This window comes from Neofelis nebulosa, chromosome 5, assembly GCF_028018385.1.
Source record: "Neofelis nebulosa isolate mNeoNeb1 chromosome 5, mNeoNeb1.pri, whole genome shotgun sequence".
Lineage (NCBI taxonomy): Eukaryota > Metazoa > Chordata > Mammalia > Carnivora > Felidae > Neofelis > Neofelis nebulosa.
Window position 1 is genome coordinate 39,374,683 of NC_080786.1, and position 19,947 is coordinate 39,394,629.

The 19,947-nt window shown below is 38.2% G+C and overlaps 1 long non-coding RNA gene across 1 annotated transcript in view; it reads left to right on the top strand.

Moving 5' to 3' along the window:
- The first annotated feature begins 3,547 nt into the window (after window positions 1-3,547).
- The window catches only part of LOC131511966 (uncharacterized), a 54,620-nt gene continuing 38,220 nt past the window's right edge, over window positions 3,548-19,947 (top strand). Inside the window, exon 1 of the long non-coding RNA XR_009261843.1 lies at window positions 3,548-3,792. This is a non-coding gene — a long non-coding RNA (uncharacterized LOC131511966). The remainder of the gene's footprint in view (window positions 3,793-19,947) is intronic.

Here is a 19,947-nt window from a genome sequence, read left to right on the forward strand (position 1 = left end):
CTTTCATAAGCTTTCTATAGTTTTCAGTGTATAGATTTTTCATCTCTTTGGTTAGATTTATTCCTAGGTATTTTATGGTTTTTGGTGCAATTGTACATGGGATCGATTCCTTGATTTCTCTTTCTGTCACTTCAGTGTTGGTGTATAGGAATGCAACCAATTTCTGTGCATTGGTTTTATATCCTGCAACTTTGCTGAATTCATGAATCAGTTCTAGCAGGGTTTTTCTTTTGTGGAATCTTTAGGGTTTTCCATATAGAGTATCATGTCATCTGCAAAGAGTGAAAGTTTGACCTCGTCCTGGCCAATTCGGATGCCTTTTATTTCTTTGTGTTGTCTGATTGCAGAGGCTAAGACTTCCAATACTATGTTGAATAACAGTGGTGAGAGTGGACATACCTGTCTCGTTCCTGACCTTAGGGGGAAAGCTCTCAGCTTTTCCCCATTGAGGATGATATTAGCATTGGGTCTTTTGTATATGGCTTTTATGATCTTGGTGTATGCTCCTTCTATCCCTACTTTCTTGAGGGTTTTTATCAAGAAAGGATGGTGTATTTTGTCAAATGCTTTCTCTGCATCTACTGAGAGGATCATGCGATTCTTGTCCTTACTTTTATTGATGTGATGAATCCCATTGATGGTTTTGCAGATATTGAACCAGCCCTGCATCCCAGGTATAAATCCCTCTTGGTCGTGGTGAATGATTTTTTTAGTGTACTGTTAGAGCCGGTTGGCTAATATCTTGTTGAGGATTTTTGCATCCATGTTCATCAGGGAAATTGTTCTATAGTTCTCCTTTTTAGTGCGGTCTCTGTCTGGTTTTGGAATCAAGGTAATGCTGGCTTCATAGAAAGAGTTTGGAAGTTTCCTTCCATTTCTATTTTTTGGAACAGCTTCAAGAGAATAGGTGTTAACTCTTCCTTAAATGTTTGGTAGAATTCCCCTGGAAAGCCATCTGGCCCTGGACTCTTGTTTTTTTGGGAGAGTTTTGATTACTAATTCGATTTCTTTACTGGTTATGAGTCTGTTCAAATTTTCTATTTCTTCCTGTTTCAGTTTTGGTAGTGTATATGTTTCTAGGAATTTGTCCCCAGATTGCCCATTTTATTGGTGGATAATTGCTCATAATATTCTCTTATTATTGTTTTTATTTCTGCTGTGTTGATTGTGATCTGAGATTCTGAATTTCTAACAGACTCCCAGGTGATACACTGCTGCCAATCCACAGACACTACCTGGAGTAGGAAAATTCTACCAATAGTTAAAATGAACCAAATCCTCACCTGCCACGATAAATAAGTCTCTAATGTATAACTTTGAGGTAAAGAATTAAATTGCAGAAGGATATATAGGATATGATACAATTTATATAAAATATAAATAATGCAAATATATTTTTATCCATGTGTGTCATGTGTAGCGAAAAAGTAAAAAGAAGCATAACAATGATAAACATTAAATTCATAATAGCGGCTATCTGGGTGAGTGGACAGGAAAGATGCAGAAATTATATGAGGCTTTAATATGGTCCACGGTGCTTGTTTCTTAAGCTTGGTGGTGGGTACAGAGGTGTTTGGAACATTATTTTCTATATTTTTGTGTGTCAACATTAGGACTTAAAGGTATGGATTTGTGTGTGTGAGCATGTGTTAGTTCAGTAGTCTAAAAAATATTTTTAAATGTTTATTTATTTAATTTGAAAGAGAGGAAGAGAGAGATTGGGGAGGGGCAGAGAGAGAGGGAGAAAGAGAATCCCAAGCAGGCTCTGTACTGACAGCACAGAGTCCAATGTGGGGCTTGATCTCATGACCTGTGAGATCATGACCTGAGCTGAAATCAAAAGTCAGTTGCTTAAATGACTTGAGCCATCCAGGCACCCCTAGTAAATATTTTTTATAAAAATTTTGAGCCTTTTTCTTTGTGGCATTTTGTGATCTTTTTCCTTATGATCTCTTCAACTACAGATTCAGTAAATATATTCACAACTGATTTTATTCCCCGGAGACATGGAAGATGGATAAAGGATTATCAACAGTGCTATATTTGGAAAAGGAAAGCAAAACTTATTTAAGAAAAAATATACATTTTCTTAAGTATCTTTAGCAGAAGTTTCTGTTTTTTTCCATTACAGGTAATTCTACACATTCTTCATTGTCGACATTTAAAATGTGCCAAAAAAAAAAAAAAAAAAAAAGGTTGACACTCTGGCGAAAGAAGAGCTTATAACACATTAGAAGGGTGTCATTTAAAAACAGCTCGGGGCGCCTGGGTGGCGCAGTCGGTTAAGCTTCCGACTTCAGCCAGGTCACGATCTCGCGGTCCGTGAGTTCGAGCCCCACGTCAGGCTCTGGGCTGATGGCTCGGAGCCTGGAGCCTGTTTCCGATTCTGTGTCTCCCTCTCTCTCTGCCCCTCCCCCGTTCATGCTCTGTCTCTCTCTGTCCCAAAAATAAATAAAAAACATTAAAAAAAAATTTTAAAAATAAAAACAGCTCATTTTTATCATTAGTTACATGTAATACTGATATACTTACAGAGAAAAATTTTCCATTTAGTTATTATATTTTTGTTTAAAATTAGTTTTAATTCTTTTCTAAAGGAAATTAAAGTAGAACTAGGGATTTTAATGAGTAAAAATAAATGTTACAACTGTAAAAACTGGCTAGATATACAAGAGTTAAATGAGAGAAAGATGCAAATAGAATTCTCACAAAAGGGGAAATACAATTAATATACAGATATTTAGAATTATATTCAAGTTTACTAGGTTTGAAACAGTGCATAAGAGAACAACTATGGATGATGGTTTTTGCCCTTCTAATTACTAAAAATATTTTATTATTTTTAAAAAACTGTAACATTTCATTCTGTTGAAGATGTGGTAATGCAAGCAGTTTTGTTATTTGTGTTAGAGTAAAGTGTAATAATTTAAGACACTATTTGGCGATATGTGCCAAGAGTTCTAAAAAACGTTCATATTACCTACTGAAAATCTCTTTTTAGAATTTAATCTGAAATTCAAGAAATTATGCATAAATATTTTCATCATAATTTTGTATATAGCAGTGAACATTTTTGAAATAGCCCATGTTGATTTGGATCCTATAGGATGAGGATGTGAAGATGAGATTATACATGTGAGAAATTTATTGGATGAAACTCCTAGAAAGTCTTGGCTATAATCATTGGGGTCCTTGAACAAAGGTCATAGGATCCCTGTTTTATGTAGGAAAATCCTGGCTCCAGTGCCCACCCTATGTCCTGTTATTGGCTGGAAAGAGCTCAGGAGAAGCCTGGACTTGGTGTGAACACAATGGCAGAGCCAAAGGAATAGTAGTTGGGTCTATCAGTTCTGCACTAACTGCTAAAGTTTCTCCTGGAGGAGATCTGAGCAGTGCACCTCCGTATCAGCCACATAACCAAAATGTCTAGGTAAGCCATGTATTCGTCAAGTTAGGCTTGATGATATAACAAACAACTACCTGCATGACATAATACAATGAAGTTCTAATTCTTGCTCATGTCACAGTCACATCAGGTATTGGGTAAATGGCCTTTTATGTACTGATTCAACAATGCAGATTCTTTTCTCCTCTATGATTCCTGAGCCTTCAACTTAGTCTTCTTTATCCAGCTGAGGGGAATAAGGAAGAGAACGCACAGGGAATTATGTGGAGGAGGTTAGGGACAGGCTTGGCAGTGACCTGTATCACTTTCATTTATGTTCCATTGACTGGAATATGGCAGATCTAACTGCAAGACACCTGGGATTGAAGAGAAGCACATAGATACTGGTACTAAGTTTACTAATATCCTGCCGTATTCATGCTACATCCATTCAGTAGAATATTATGCAGATATATTCACAAGTGTCTTTAAAACTAATTCTATTTTTAGGGGCTCTTGGGTGGCTCAGTGGGTTAAGCATCTGACTTCGTCTCAGGTCATGATCTCGTGGTTCATGGGTTGGAGCCCTGCATTGGGCTTTGCGCTGACGGCTCACAACCTGGAGCCTCTTTGGATTCTGTTTCTCCCTCTCTCTCTGCCCCTTCCCAGCTCATGCTCCGTCTCTCTGTCTCACTCTCAAAAATAAAAATAAACATTAAAAACATTAAAAAAATGAATTCTAATTTAAAATGAATTATTGAAAGCTACAGGTAAATTTAATAAGCTTTTAAAACTATATAATAAAACTAGATGGATGGATAGCTGGATAGATATATAGATAGATACAGATATATCAAACTTAGAAAACAACCTAAATCTATGAAGATAAATAATTCAAGAAATAAACTTTCTAGAATATTAGCATAGTTGTCTTAGAATGTGCCATTGAGGAAGTTTTCTTTTCCTTTTTCTAATTTATATTTATGATTGCTTTTAAAATAGAAAATAAAGTTGTGGGGTTTTTTTAATGGCAAGGAAAACAAAATAATTTTAAGTGTTTATTATTTTTCAATCATTTTTCTCTACATTCCTGTAAATTGCTGTTGTGTATATATAAACAGAATCCATAATAGGTGATGTAAAAGAACGAACTCTGGGGTGCTGGTAGGAATCACCTAAAGATTGGGCTGGGAATGAGAAAGGGTGACTTGAGAAAAAAGAAACAAAAATATTCTAGCCAAATAAATAATTTATAAAAGTAATCTACCCTGCAGACATTTAGGACAGAATTTTAGCATCAATTAAAGTTTAAATTTCTGGACATAATATTGTTTTGTTTTTGAAAAACACATTTTATGTCATTCTAATGATTAAAGTTAAATTACTGACCTTTGTACATTTAACTCTTAGAACTTAAGGAACATCCACATTGTTATCACAGGGTATTTTGAATACAGGCCCCTGATGCCCTGAAATGTCTGTATTCTGTCCCTCTCCTCTATCTTTGGTCTGCCTCTGTTCTCAATAAGGCCGCTGCCATCGCCTACTGCTAAGGCTCTGGCTTCCTCCAATGCCACGTTCTTTCCCAGGAGGTTAGTGCTATTTAACTAAATGACAGCTTTAATGTCAGCCACCACTGCAGCCTTTAAGCCATTCCTGATTAAGTAGGGATTCATGTCACATATGTAGTGAAACTAGTATTTTAAAACAAAGCAAAACAACACACACACACACACACATACACACACACACACACACAACCTTAAAAAACACAGGGTTTGACAAATTTTACAGTAAATTTCTCTCCTAGACAGCCTGATATGAAGTAAACAAATGGTAAATTTAGTTTCCTTTTCAAAACCAATCATCCATTTCCAAAATAAATTAATCAGGCTCTGGCGGTCTCCAGTTTATGGTGATGTTTACTTCTCTTCATTGGCTTCAATCTTGGAGTCCAGATGGGACTAAAACCAGCTCAACTTTCTTTTTGATTGGTTGGGGGTTGCTGGAGCAGCTGGGGGCAATGTTTGGCATATTTGGTTGATGTGATTTCTGCCCCTCAAATGAAGATGATCACTTATCCTCAACCCTGAATCTCTAATAAATCTATTTATTTCCCATGTACAAATACTAGTAGCAGGATGGCATAGAATTTTAACCATTGCTATTTATTTGATGAGACCTCACCATAATTATCATTATCTGGTCCAATTTTGTACTGATTAGTAGAGTGGAAGCTGATGTGGAATAATTGAAAGAAATTGCAAGTGGCCCATTTGCTTAAAATAGCCATATGTAGTGCACTTGCTTCATAATATGCTAGTCCGAGTTCATTTGTGTTGAGAAGGAATATTCTAGATTCCTTCAAAAGCCATAGAAATACCATAGCTAACAGATGTTCTCTGGAATGAACCTTGATATTATCATGCAACTTGGTCTAGTCACTCTTCAGTTGTAGTTCTTGGGCTTTGGAGCCCAGATTATGATGAACAGTCTCATTAGGTGATTTTATGTGTGAACCTAATGCATTTGTGAGAACTGGCATGCCTGTAATTTGTGAACTTTGGATTTTAGATATGCACTTACACTCAATTTATTAGTACCTACAGTTCCAAACATGGGTGTTAGATGAGCGATTGCTGATGACTCTTCAATATGTCCAATTTTTTTTGCAATCTTTACTTTTTATTAATATTTATTTTATTCCCCACTGCCCAATTTAAAGACCCAGATATATCTGACCCACAGAGGTGATGATGTAGAAATATTCTGCTCTTTTTGTCCTTGGATTTCAGGTAAACTGTTGTCTAAGGTAACAGTGGGAAAAGAAAGTCTTCAGATTCATTAAACATTTGGCTTAGATTTTTATCAACATGTTTACAGGATTGTTACCACAGTGTAATTAATAAAATTCTCTCTTCTCCATGTTATTTTCTTTGACTTGTTGGTATGATTCTTAGCACTTCTTTTTTCCTGTAATATGTTGAAGCTATACATGAAAGTCAGCATGGTCAAACAATGTCAGGCATTGGTATATATATAACCAAAAGAGAAATGCTGATTTGGTCTTCCACCAAATAACTTCTTCATACTTGAATTGTTTTTAATGTAGCAATTCTTTAAACTGTTTCCATATTTAGTTTCAATGTTAATTCCTGCCTTGCAGTAATACTTTTTATTTTAATGGAGTTTATCCTTCCTATTTTTCCACACGTTGGAATGATTAGTGTGCTGAGCACTGGATCTCCCCAACATCTGTGGTGAAAGTGCAACATTAAACTGCTGTCTCCCTTCTCATGAGTCTGAGTCCAGTTGATGTAGGTGAAGGAAAGAAGACCAATGTGTCATTTCCATACTATACAACCTTTGCAAAGAGCCAGGTGCACAAAGATATACTGTGATTTGAAGATGGCTGTTCCCATAAGGCATAACTCTCCCATGCCCATCTTCTTCATTCTGGAGCTTATTCATCAGTCACCTGTGAGAATAATTACAGAGGTTTGAGAAATTAATATGCTGAATGCTGGTAAACTCTTTAAAGATGAGAAGTACTTTATAGCTGCTAAGTATAATTTTTAAAAATATTTTTACTTTCTTATTATGTGAAATGTTATCTATGGAATTTTTGTTGACAAGTTAAATGCACTGAAACATCTTTGCTTTGAGGCAAGACAAATAAAGTAGTTTAAGCCAAAATATTGATTCTAAAATTTTTCTTTTGGGACTTTTGGCTTAAAACCAAATTAATTCGGGGCGCCTGGGTGGCTCAGTCAGTTAAGTGTCTGACTTGGGCTCAGGTCATGATCTCATGGTTCGTGAGTTCAAGCCCTGGGTCGGGCTCTGTGCTGACAGCTCAGGGCCTGGAGCCTGCTTTGGATTCTGTGTCTCCCTCGCTCTCTGCCCCTCCCCCACTCATTCTCTTTTTCTCAAAAATAAATGAAAACATTAAAAAATTTAAAAAAATAAAAAAAAACCAAACTAAATTCAACCAAACCAAAATAGACCAAGCCAAACCAACCAGTCAGTAATGTCTTTATCAATGGCCAGTATATCTTATTATTTCAGCATATAATCAGGCAATTTTATATGCTTAATATTGTGAGTTCTGAAGTTGCATAAACTTGGTCCAATCCAAACCTTGCCAATTACTAGCTGTGAAATATTAGGCAGTTATTTAACCTTCTTAGATATCAGTTTATTCATCTGTAAAATGGGATGTTGTGGAGACTAAGTTCTATAATGTGTTTGTAAAATAGTGACCCATTCAAAATAAGTACTTGATTAGTCTGTTTGGGCTGCTATAACAAAAATAACATAGACTGGGTTGCTTAAACAACAAATACTTATTTCTCATGTTTCTGGAGGCTAGGGAGTGTAAGTTCAAGGTGCTGGAAGATTTGGTGTTTGGTAAGAGACTGTTTCCTGGTTCATAGTTGGCCATATTTTTGATGTGTCCTCACATAGCAGAAATGGTAAAAGGAGTTCTCTGGGGTCTATTTTAAGTGAACACAAATCCCATTAATGAAGGCTCCACCATCATGACCTAATCACCTCTCAAAGGCTCTACCTTCTCATACCATCACATTGGGGGTTACAATTTCAACATGTAGATTTGGAGGAGGAGTGACACAAACATTTAGTCCATAATAAAGCTCAATGAATACTAGGACTTACGAGTTATAAAACATTGACATTCAACCAGTGTTGCAGTATCTTATTTTTCCAAACCCATGATCTATGGCCAGTATCTGGACTGATTGGTGATGTCTGAACCTAATTAATTGGTGTGCTTGGTGTACTGGTAGTTAAACTACTGCATAGGTAGCAATATGTTGTTGTGGGACTATTTCAAAGCTAAAAGTCTTTGTATTCTCTAACTCCTAACACTTTAAATTCCAATTCTCTCACTCTTTTACCACATCTCCCAATAAAAACAAAGCAATAAAAACAAAAATCCAGTTCAAACCATAAAATGCTCCTTTAGGAGACCATTTTATTGATGTGTTGTCTAAAGAAAAGTGTAAAATATAAACAACAATAGCAAAAAACTAAAAGTCCATGTTAGTTTCAGAAAATCTTCCCTAAGCTATTAAACTTTAGTTATTTCATGTTTGACTGAGTGCCAGCTGCCTGCTTCCCTTTGTTATCTTTTGGTTGATCTTCTGTTATCTGGAGCAAAGTATCTCTCTCTTTCTCTCTCTCTCTCCCTCTCCTTCCTCCTCCCCTCTCCTAGTCTGTAGAGGAAGTAGCATAGCTTTTGTTGATTCCTGACTTAGCCACTGACTTGCTATGTGACTCTGGACTCCTCATAACTTTTGTGGTCCTCAGTTTTCTCTACTCTTTTGATAGTATGATGTATGTAAGTAGTAATTATTGGGTTTTAATAATGATGTTATTTTAGCCAAATATAAAAGAATTCCTAAATCTGGACTAGAATTTAACCTTGCCCAAGGAAACTTCTGGCCTTTGCCCTTGACTGATTGAGATTATCTCTAGATTCGTTGAATGTCCTGCCTAATAAGAGTGTCTTTGTTTACCTAGGGATTTTGAGCCATGTCACAAAGTCTAAAATGTGATTTATGGTAATGACTTTGAATACTACAGTATTAGCTGATCTATAAAGAGACTGGAGACTAATGTGGCAGTTGATGGAGCCTCAATAAAGACACCAGAGCTTAGACAAGCTTTGCTGGTTGACAAAGCTCTGTGCATATTGTCACACATCATCGTCAAGGGGAGTTAATACTGACTATGACTCCACACGGAGAAGACAACTAGAAGTTCAATGTGCAGAACCTTCCTGGACTCTATGTGTCTCTTCCCTTGGCTGATTTTAATTTTCATTCTTTAGTTTATAGTAAACTCTCATTGTGAATATCAGCTTTCACTGAGTTTTGTGAGTCCTTCTAATGAATTATTGAAACTAAGGGTTATTTTGAGGACCTCTGAACTTTGAATTAATGTCAGCAGTGAGGGTGGCCTTGTGGACTGTGCTCCTAACTCATACTACCCTATGGAGCTTTATAGAGAATTGACTTAGATTATATATGTTAAACACTGAGAATAGTGCCCAGTACAGAGTAAACCTTAAATAAATCAGCTGTTGTAATCATTATTATTACATGTCTTCTAAAGTAGTACCATCCTGGGAATGCAGGACCTGAGAAGTTTTTCAGCCAGGGTTGTCAAATGTAGCAAATAAGAATACAGAACACAATTCTACTTACATTTTGTTGTTGTTGTTGTTGTTGTTGTTGTTGTTGTTGTTGTCATTGTTAATCTGAAGTTAAAATTTAACTGGGCTTCCTATATTTTATCTGGCAACTCAAAACATAGTCCAACATGTTCATTTTCTAGATAAAGAAGCTATGTCCGCAGAGGTTAAACATGCCAGTATCCATAGTTAGAATGTCGTTTCCTGGGATAAAAAACAGATCTTTTGATTCCTATTTACTTAGAAAAAGGCCTAAAATATGCTACAGGTAAAAGAGAAAATCTTTCAAAGGAAAACTATTAAAGGAGTGTAAAAGCTGGTGATGTGTAATGAGGGATTTAAGTCTGCACACCTGCAGCCACTCAACTGGGGAATCCTAACAGGTCTCCTGGGTTTTTTCTAGAGAGTAATCACTTGACAGAAATTTAAACTTTATATGTTAGAATAGCCATTTGAAATATATTCTTAGTGTAACTCTAGTTAATGCCTTGATACTGTAAACATTTTCCATGCCTGTTTTAAGGAAGTTGGCATTTTCTGGGTACATAGGACATGTACTTGGAATTTTACTCATGCTGTTCCCTCATGCTTGTTTAGTTCTTTACAATTTATGAAGTATTAGTGTTTGAATCTTCACAATAATTTTGAGGGGTAGACTGAACAGATAGTAAAATTTCTGTTTTACAAATAAGTAAACTGGGGCTCAAAGCATTTTTGGCAAGTCGAAGTTCACTGGCTCATGAGCTGAGGAGAAGGTATGAGATATTCCAACACCTGTCCCAGGTATTCTTCACAATTCAACAGTTAATGATTCCAGACATATATAGCTGGATTATAAATGAATAAGAGAACCATTTCCTTCTATGTTAGTCTGCTCTTGCAACCATAACAAAATAGCATAGACTTAGTGGCTTGAATTACAGAAATTTACTTAAAGTTCTGGCAGCTGGGATGTCCAAGATGAAGGTGCCAACAGGATTGGTCTCTGTTGAGGGACATCTTCCTGGCTTGTAGATAACTACCTTCTTGCTGCGACTTCAGGTAGCCTCTTCTATAAAGAGAGAGAGAGAGAGAGAGAGAGAGACAGACAGACAGACAGACAGACAGAAAGGTATCTCTGGTGTCTCTTCTTAAAATGACATCAGTCCTATAAGATAAGTGCTCCACCCTTATGACCTAATTTAACTACCTCCTTAAAAACCCTGTCTCCAAATACAGTCACATTAGAACTTAGGACTTCAGCATATGAATGGTGGGGGGACAATTCAGTCCATAACATCTTTATTAGGTACCTTAGTGTGCTGAGCTCAGTGTTAATGCCAAGTGATGTAATGGGAAAGAGTGAGAGTTTTACATGATGCTAATGAGATCCACTCCTACCTTCACCACACCTACTTCAGGCAATTTAACCTCCATGAGCCTCAATAATAACAACACCTAAAAGGGCTATTGTGTGCATGAAAGTGAAACGATATTGGTAAAGTGTCTGACATGTATGTGTTAGTATGTGTGTGTGTTCAAATGTTAATTTGCTACCCCTTTTAGTGTTACTAACAAAGCATACAATGAAACATTGATTCACTTATCTTAATTGATATATTTTGATTTGGGACACAGAGAATTATGAGATTGTTCACCAATCAAATTTTTAAATAATAGTTTTTCTACACTGTTTCCACAGGTTCCTAGTTTTAAAATGGCATTTGCCTTTAAACCATATTTTTATGGAGTAAACATTCATGTTTAACTTGAAGTATTCCCTATAAAAGTCTTGTCTCCGGGTGGTCTAAAACTGAGTGTTTTAGATGAAACTTTATTTTGCAGATAATTCGGTAACAATCTTGTTTTGACTTTCCTACCCTGGATTGCATTACATTTTACAAACATACGAGTGAAACATGCTGATGTGAAAAACAAAGATGTGTTCATTCAGAACACACACAACCTTCAAAATCATGAGGATCAACTACAGACTTGTCTATACAATTCGTCTGACTAATGTCTATAACACACTTGGCTACAGAAATTGTTTGAATCATCAACATAAAAATATACAATGCTTACTTTACAATGTGCCATAATTTAATTTTTGTGTTGGGAAAGAATTGCAACACCACTTGGACCACAGTGAAAGCAAAGCCAGTTGATTTGGACTGATGATGTTGAGAGTCTTCAACTTGATTTTGGATGTACAAAACTTGGAAGCATATGAAAGGGTGGGTTCATCCCTTCAAATATTCATTATTTTGTTACACCCCTTGCCATACATCCTTGGACTATTCAAAACAAGAAATTTTTAGCTTCTAGTTGCCCCCTTTTCTTAGAACATTGGTTGTAGATGGGAATCACCTGAAGTTTTTAATATCCTGATGCCAAAGCCACTTAAACCAATTAAATTGGAACTTTTGGGCATCCATGTGTATTTTTTAAAGTTCTCCAGGTATGTCCAGTCAAGATTCAACCACCATCTTAGAAGAAAAAAAAGACAAATCTTTTCGACCAGAACTGTAGCTTTCAACCAGCTGAACATTAGGTCACCTGGGGGAATATGGAGAGACTATCAGTGTCTGGGGCCCTACAAGTGAGGTGCTCTCATTTCATTTGTTTGGGATTTTTTTCTATTAGACAACACCTTCTCCTTATTCATATCTAGAGCTAACTCCAAAGGTGTGGGCCATAAGAGCAAAAGTAAGTTCCTTTTCTCACTTCTACAAATCTCTGGATGGTGCTTAGGTATACATTTCTTAAGTTGTATTGTATTGTATTGAATGTTTTTAACTTCCACGCCCATACAATTACTCACATGGTTAAAACAAAGGAAAAGATAAATATGTATTTCCAAAAAGATGAATTGCACATATAAGACGAACAAAAATACTTTTTAAGCCAAAAATGTTAAACACACACACACACACACACACACACACACACACCACCAATGATTAACTTTTCTTTGAGCATTTACAGTGCCAGGAACTATGCTAAATATTTCTTGTTTAATATTTTCTTATTTAAGAATCTAAGAATCCTGTGAGATAAAGATTACTGTTAACCTCATTCTTTCCATGTGAAAACTGAAGGTTAATTTCCAAGGTCACATGCCTATTAAGTGGCAGACTGTCAGGTCTGAGATTTACCCTACTTGTAAGCTAGCATGTTAGCCTCTCATTTTCATGGATGCTGGCAAACATAGGAGACTCCTGGGTCAAAGACAAAGGACAGAGCAGGAAGCATGGATTTCATGTTCCTGTTGGTTACCCTTGCCCCACAAATCCCTGGGAAATAATGTGGATGCAGACCCAGGTGGTTTTAATGGGTTGCATGCAAACTTGTCCAACATTTGCCCTGGATGGAGACATTATTGTAGTGGACAGCAAATAAATATGCTCTCTGTTCAGAGATGCATGGACCATTTCTGTGTTCCAAAGTTGTTCACCATTCAAATAGCTTTGAAAAATATTCCCATATAAAGGCTGTCAGTGCCTTAGCTGGAGAAATGTGCAGAAATGTGAGAGACCATGGAGAATTTTCTTCTAACAGAGTCATATTTAGAGCCTAGTCTGACCCTAGTCTGTATTTTTAACTACTTTTTTTTTTTTTGATAAACTGGAATAAGTAATCAGAATAGAAGAGACAGAAAGATAAAGAGTTCAAAGAAGTAGAGGAGGAAATTGTGGAATCAGTGTTGAAGGTGAGAGACAAAATAACTAGTTCCATTTTTCGTGTACAAGTTACAGACTTAGGGATATGAACCACATTTTCCAGGAGCTAGTCTCCATTCTGTTTCTCATTAGCTTGCTTTTTCTGGGAATAATTGAGATTCTTTACTCACTTCCCTACTGCTGGCACCTGAAAAAGTTAATGAAAAAAGGTATAGAGATTGAATGTTTTCCCTGCTAGAACATCATGCCAGGAGAAGAGGTCTTGGAGCTTCCTCTAGGATAGAATGACTTTCTTCATAGCCTCAACATTGTAAATAAGACATTATTATTAATACATTTTTGAACCGTAACCAGATTGTGAGATCCATAATTGTATTGTTTCTATGTGAAATGTCATTCTAGGCAACCAGCCTTCGAACAAACTTTTGGAATGTAATTCGTTATAAATGGAGAGTATTTCTGTAATATCAGTTGTTTGTGCATATTTCTTTTAAAAAGGTAAGTTTTGAAGCCCAATTTCCAAAGGTTTCTTGAATGCAACATGACTAAGGTGCCATATATCCTCCAATAACTATTTTGTGGAAAAATTCAGCGAAGCACTGACAGAAAGTGTCTTCAATACAACAAGGCTGCACGCATTCTAATATCACTGGATAAATTACCCACATATATTACACAATTTAAGAGTAGGATAATGGAATATAAACTGAAATGGTGAATACGTTAACATGCCATGAATTATATTGTTTTAAGACATAAAGTGTCTGTTCCTCAATTTATAGATGGAGGCAGAGGTTCAGTGAGTGCTTTGCTGGCTGCCTCCCCTTATGAGAACAGCCAATAATTATCTTAATATCTCCTGAAATGATCTACAAGTAATTCAAATTGATGACAACTTGAGTGGTGCCAAACAACTTGGCAGGAAGACAGAGACTTCCTTGAACATGACCATTCGTGCTGACCTGCTCTGTAACCTGATATAATGTGATTTGACTGATGCAGCTAACATTAGGCATCTAGTACAAAATTGGGAAGCAGCACTCTCTCCAAGCCATCAACATGAGAAAAATATGACTCTGACCTGCATTTGTTGAAAGGGATTTGTTTTCTTCTAGCTATTTGCCAGTTTAACATGCGACCACTGAGTCCTGGGACAACTTGCCTATGTAAATTAGCTGGACATACCCAGGAGGATCTGTGGTGCTTCACTGTCCAGAGGTAATCAATGGGCCAATAGATGACAGATAGTTGAAAGAAGAGACACCTTTTTCTGCAGTGTTATTTCTTTATGAAGTGATGTCTCAGAGAATCTATTCCTGCATTCTAGTATCACTTTTTTTAAAAGGCTCATTTAATCCCAACTCTTTCCATTCCTAGCTTTTATTGAGGATGAACAGATAATCCGTTTACTGACTTGAAATTATCCCTATGGCATTCTTGGCAATTAGATTACTTCCCTAAATAAACCAACTTAATTTTTCTCCAGGAATAAATTGACATGGTCTTGGGCATCAGACACAGCATGGTATCTCTTCTACCCTGTCTCTTACTTGTGACAATGGTGACATTTTATGACCTATCCGTTTCAATGTGTATCATGGATCACACTCTTCCATTTGTTACAATCTTCTTTTCAGTGGCTGCCACATACTGAATTTTTGTTCAGGGAAAAATGTTTTATTTTTATAAAAGATAATGTCAATATTAGGCTAAGTTTTGAATAGAAGCTAATTAAAAAAATTTTTTTATTTATTATTTTTGAGAGAGTGAGTGGGGAAGGAGCAGAGAAAGAGAATGGGATAAAGGATCTGAAGTGGGTTCTGTGCTGACAAGCAGAGAGCCCAACACAGGGCTTGAACTCATGAACTGTGAGATCATGACTGGGTCAAAGCTGGCTGCTTAACCGACTGAGCCACCCAGGCACTCCTAGAAGCTAATTTTTGAAACCTGTTTACTAATGTCACCTAATTATTAAATAAATAATAAGTGTGGACCAACTATGAAACAAGTGGAAGGATATATGCTGTGGACAAAGAGATGAATTATACATAGTCTCTACAGTTAGAGTTTATAAGCCCTGCCTGTATCAGAAGAAGTATCAGTTCTCATTGCAATTAAATCACTTGATTAAAAAAAAATTAAACTATTTGTTGGTACAGATATTCAAATGAAAATTTGCAAAAACGCACATGCAGCAGACACAGCTGTACTCTGAGATCCCCATTATCTGAGTTAGCAGGGCTCAGCTCCAAGCCCTCTCCTGGAATTGTCCTCAGCTGCCTCGTTCAACAATGTGTCCCCTTCCTAGGGCATCTGGTTTCCAATGACTGGGCGATGAAAGCCCAGCCCTCTTGCCCTAATTCAGGGCAACTCTGCAGGGCCATCCCAGCTCCAGAACTTCCTTTGGAATTTTTAAATAGCTGGTGTAGGCATGAGTTTTCTAAAATTGAGAATATAATCACATGAAACATGTTAGATTCAACATGTTAATTTAAGTCTGGTCCTCCCTGGAACCCTAATAAAATGACACCTAAGGAATAAAGAAGATTAAAAAAAAAACTACAAGAAGAAAAAAAAGAATAAAAGAGAAAACTGCAATAAACTCAAAACATAAAATTTGTGAATTCTGGGAAGCTGATGACTGAGTGGCAACTGATGCATCAAACTACAGGAATCTTAAATCTGTTTGCTAGTGGGACAGTCAAGAAGAACCAAGCCAATTTGTTCTATAGGTGCTTGGCAAGGCTAAATAATGAGTTGGTGGTATCAGGTACCTCAGGAAAGGATATAGGATTGGACTTAAACAGGAAGATCTGATGAAAGTCTTGAAAATATCAGGTTACTAAAATGTCTTCCTGATCACACAAGACTACTTTTCTCGAACCCATAAAGAAGCCTGGAATAAACTTTTCTTACTAAGGATGTTGAGTGAGACAAATTCTGAACTGGCGAATGAATATTGAACACACCCAGGGAAGCTATGATGGGCCACACTGGACCTGAAGGAATTAAGTGAAAAGCTACATACTGCGCTATGAGATCCTTACACCATTATTCCCCTACTTAGTTCCTAGAATGTTCTCAGTTGGGTGATTTCCCTATGCAAGAGGTTGGAAAATCGCTTTCTGGGGAAACTGACTAGCCTAAGAAAAATCCTATATGCTGAATTTGGAGTCCTCAATGAAATTGTAGGTTTTAATTTGATCATGCTACAGTAATGCCCAGCAATTGTCAAGACGAATACAGAGCTTCCAATCATCATTTTAGTGCACTGTTCTTAAATGTGAAAGGATACACAAAAATCCCCTAACTTTCAAGGAAACCTCTGTAACAGAGAAAGAAAGAAGAGTAGGGGAAGGGAAAGAAGAGAAGGGGATAATAGAATCAGAAGAAACAGAGGTGACACTGGGAGACAAACACGTGTGTGTGCTCACACTACATACACACACACAAAAGCACACACACTGCTATAGCCTGAATATTTGTGTCCCTCCCAAACTCATATGTTGAAACCTGATCCCCACTCTGACAGTATTTGGTGGTGGGACTTTGGGAGGCAGTTATGTCATGAGGGTGGATCCCTCCTAAATGGGATTAGTGCCCTTATAAAAGAGACCTCAGAAAACTCTTCCATTATGTGAGGACCCAGTGAGAAGATAGTCATCTACAAACCAGGAAGTGGGTTCTCATCAGAGAGTGGATCTTCTGCCACCTTGATCTCAGGCCTCCCAGTCTCCAGAACTATGAGAAATAAATTTCTGCTTTTTATAAACTATCCAGTCTTTGGAATTCTGTTGTAGCAGCCTGAACAGATGCACACACACACATACACACACACACGCACACCCTACCTTAATTAAAACCCTGGTAAAGATTGTGTGCATTAAATAAGAACAAGAGACCATAAAATAAAGAGCAGTCAGATAAAAAAAAAAAAAAGAGCTCTTAGAAATTTTAAAAAATGGTAGCATAGGGGCGCCTGGGTGGCTCAGTCGGTTAAGCGTCCGACTTCGGCTCAGGTCATGATCTCACGGTTCATGGGTTCGAGCCCCGCGTCAGGCTCTGTGCTGACAGCTCAGAGCCTGGAGCCTGTTTCAGATTCTGTGTCTCCTTCTCTCTGTGACCCTCCCCCGTTCATGCTCTGTCTCTCTCTGTCTCAAAAATAAATAAACATTAAAAAAAAATTTAAAAAAAATGGTAGCATAAATTAAAAGTCAAACAGAAGGATTGGGAGATAAATTTTAAAATATCTTTCAAGAGCAGAACGGAGTCTCCAGAGCCAAGCGCAGACGAGAGGCCCACGGAAGAGGGTAGGAAGGGCGGCGAGGCGGTGCGCGCTCCACGGACTGGCGGGAGGGAGCCGGGGCGGAGGGGCGGCTCGCCGGCCAAGCAGAGCCCCCGAGTCTGGCTGGCAAAAGCGGAGGGGCCGGAGGGACTGTGTTCCGACAGCAAGCGCGACTTAGCGTCTGGGAGGTCATAAGTTAACAGCTCTGCTCAGAAAGCGGGAAGGCTGGAGGACAAAGGGAGGGAGAGCTGCTGAGCCCCCAGACGGCAGAGCTCAGCTTGGCGGGGAACAAAGGCGCTCGCCAGCGCCATCTCCCCCGCCCATCCCCCAGCCAAAATCCCAAAGAGAACCAGTTCCTGCCAGGGAACTTGCTCGCTCCGTGCAAACACCCAACTCTATGCTTCTGCGGAGCCAAACCTCCGGCAGTGGATCTGACTCCCTCCCGCTGCCACAGGGCCCCTCCTGAAGTGGATCACCTAAGGAGAAGCGAGCTAAGCCTGCCCCTCCTGCCCCCCTGCACCTTGCCTACCCACCCCAGCTAATACGCCAGATCCCCAGCACCACAAGCCTGGCAGTGTGCAGGTAGCCCAGACGGGCCACGCCACCCCACAGTGAATCCTGCCCCTAGGAGAGGGGAAGGGAAGGCACACACCAGTCTGACTGTGGCCCCAGCGGTGGGCTGGGGGCAGACATCAGGTCGGACTGCGGCCCCGCCCACCAACTCCAGTTATACACCACAGCACGGGGGAAGTGCCCTGCGGGTCCTCACCACTCCAGGGACTATCCAAAATGACCAAACGGAAGAATTCCCCTCAGAAGAATCTCCAGGAAATAACAACAGCTAATGAACTGATCAAAAAGGATTTAAATAATATAACAGAAAGTGAATTTAGAATACTAGTCACAAAATTAATCGCTGGGCTTGAAAACAGTATACAGGACAGCAGAGAATCTCTTGCCACAGAGATCAAGGGACTAAGGAACAGTCACGAGGAGCTGAAAAACACTTTAAACGAAATGCAAAACAAAATGGAAACCACGAAGGCTCGGATTGAAGAGGCAGAGGAGAGAATAGGGGAACTAGAAGATAAAGTTATGGAGAAAGAGGAAGCTGAAAGAAAGAGAGATAAAAAAATCCAGGAGTATGAGGGGAAAATTAGAGAACTAAGTGATATACTAAAAAGAAATAATATACGCATAATTGGTATCCCAGAGGAGGAAGAGAGAGGGAAAGGTGCTGAAGGGGTACTTGAAGAAATTATAGCTGAGAACTTCCCTGAACTGGGGAAGGAAAAAGGCATTGAAATCCAAGAGGCACAGAGAACTCCCTTCAGACGTAACTTGAATCGATCTTCTGCACGACATATCATAGTGAAACTGGCAAAATACAAGGATAAAGAGAAAATTCTGAAAGCAGCAAGGGATAAACATGCCCTCACATATAAAGGGAGACCTATAAGACTCGTGACTGATCTCTCCTTTGAAACTTGGCAGGCCAGAAAGGCTTGGCACGATATCTTCAGTGTGCTAAACTGAAAAAATATGCAGCCGAGAATCCTTTATCCAGCAAGTCTGTCATTTAGAATAGAAGGAGAGATAAAGGTCTTCCCAAACAAACAAAAACTGAAGGAATTTGTCACCATGAAACCAGCCCTACAAGAGATCCTAAGGGGGATCCTGTGAGACAAAGTACCAGAGACATCACTACAAGCATAAAACATACAGACATCACAATGACTCTAAACCCGTATCTTTCTATAATAACCCTGAATGTAAATGGATTAAATGCACCAACCAAAAACACATGGTATCAGAATGGATAAAAAAACAAGACCCATCTATTTGCTGTCTACAAGAGACTCATTTTAGATCTGAGGACACCTTTAGATTGAGAGTGAGGGGATGGAGAACTATTTATCATGCTACTGGAAGCCAAAAGAAAGCTGGAGTAGCCATACTTCTATCAGACAAACTAGACTTTAAATTAAAGGCTGTAACAAGAGATGAAGAAGGGCATTATATAATAATTACAGGGTCTATCCATCAGGAAGAGCTAACAATTATAAATGTCTATGCGCCAAATACTGGAGCCCCCAGATATATAAAACAGTTACTCATAAACATAAGCAACCTTATTGATAAGAATGTGGTCATTGCAGGGGACTTTAACACTCCACTTACAGAAATGGATAGATCATCTAGACACACAGTCAATAAAGAAACAAGGGCCCTGAATGACACATTGGATCAGATGGACTTGACAGATCTATTTAGAACTCTGCATCCCAAAGCAACAGAATATACTTTCTTCTCGAGTGCACATGGAACATTCTCCAAGATAGATCATATACTGGGTCACAAAACAGCCCTTCATAAGTTTACAAGAATTGAAATTATACCA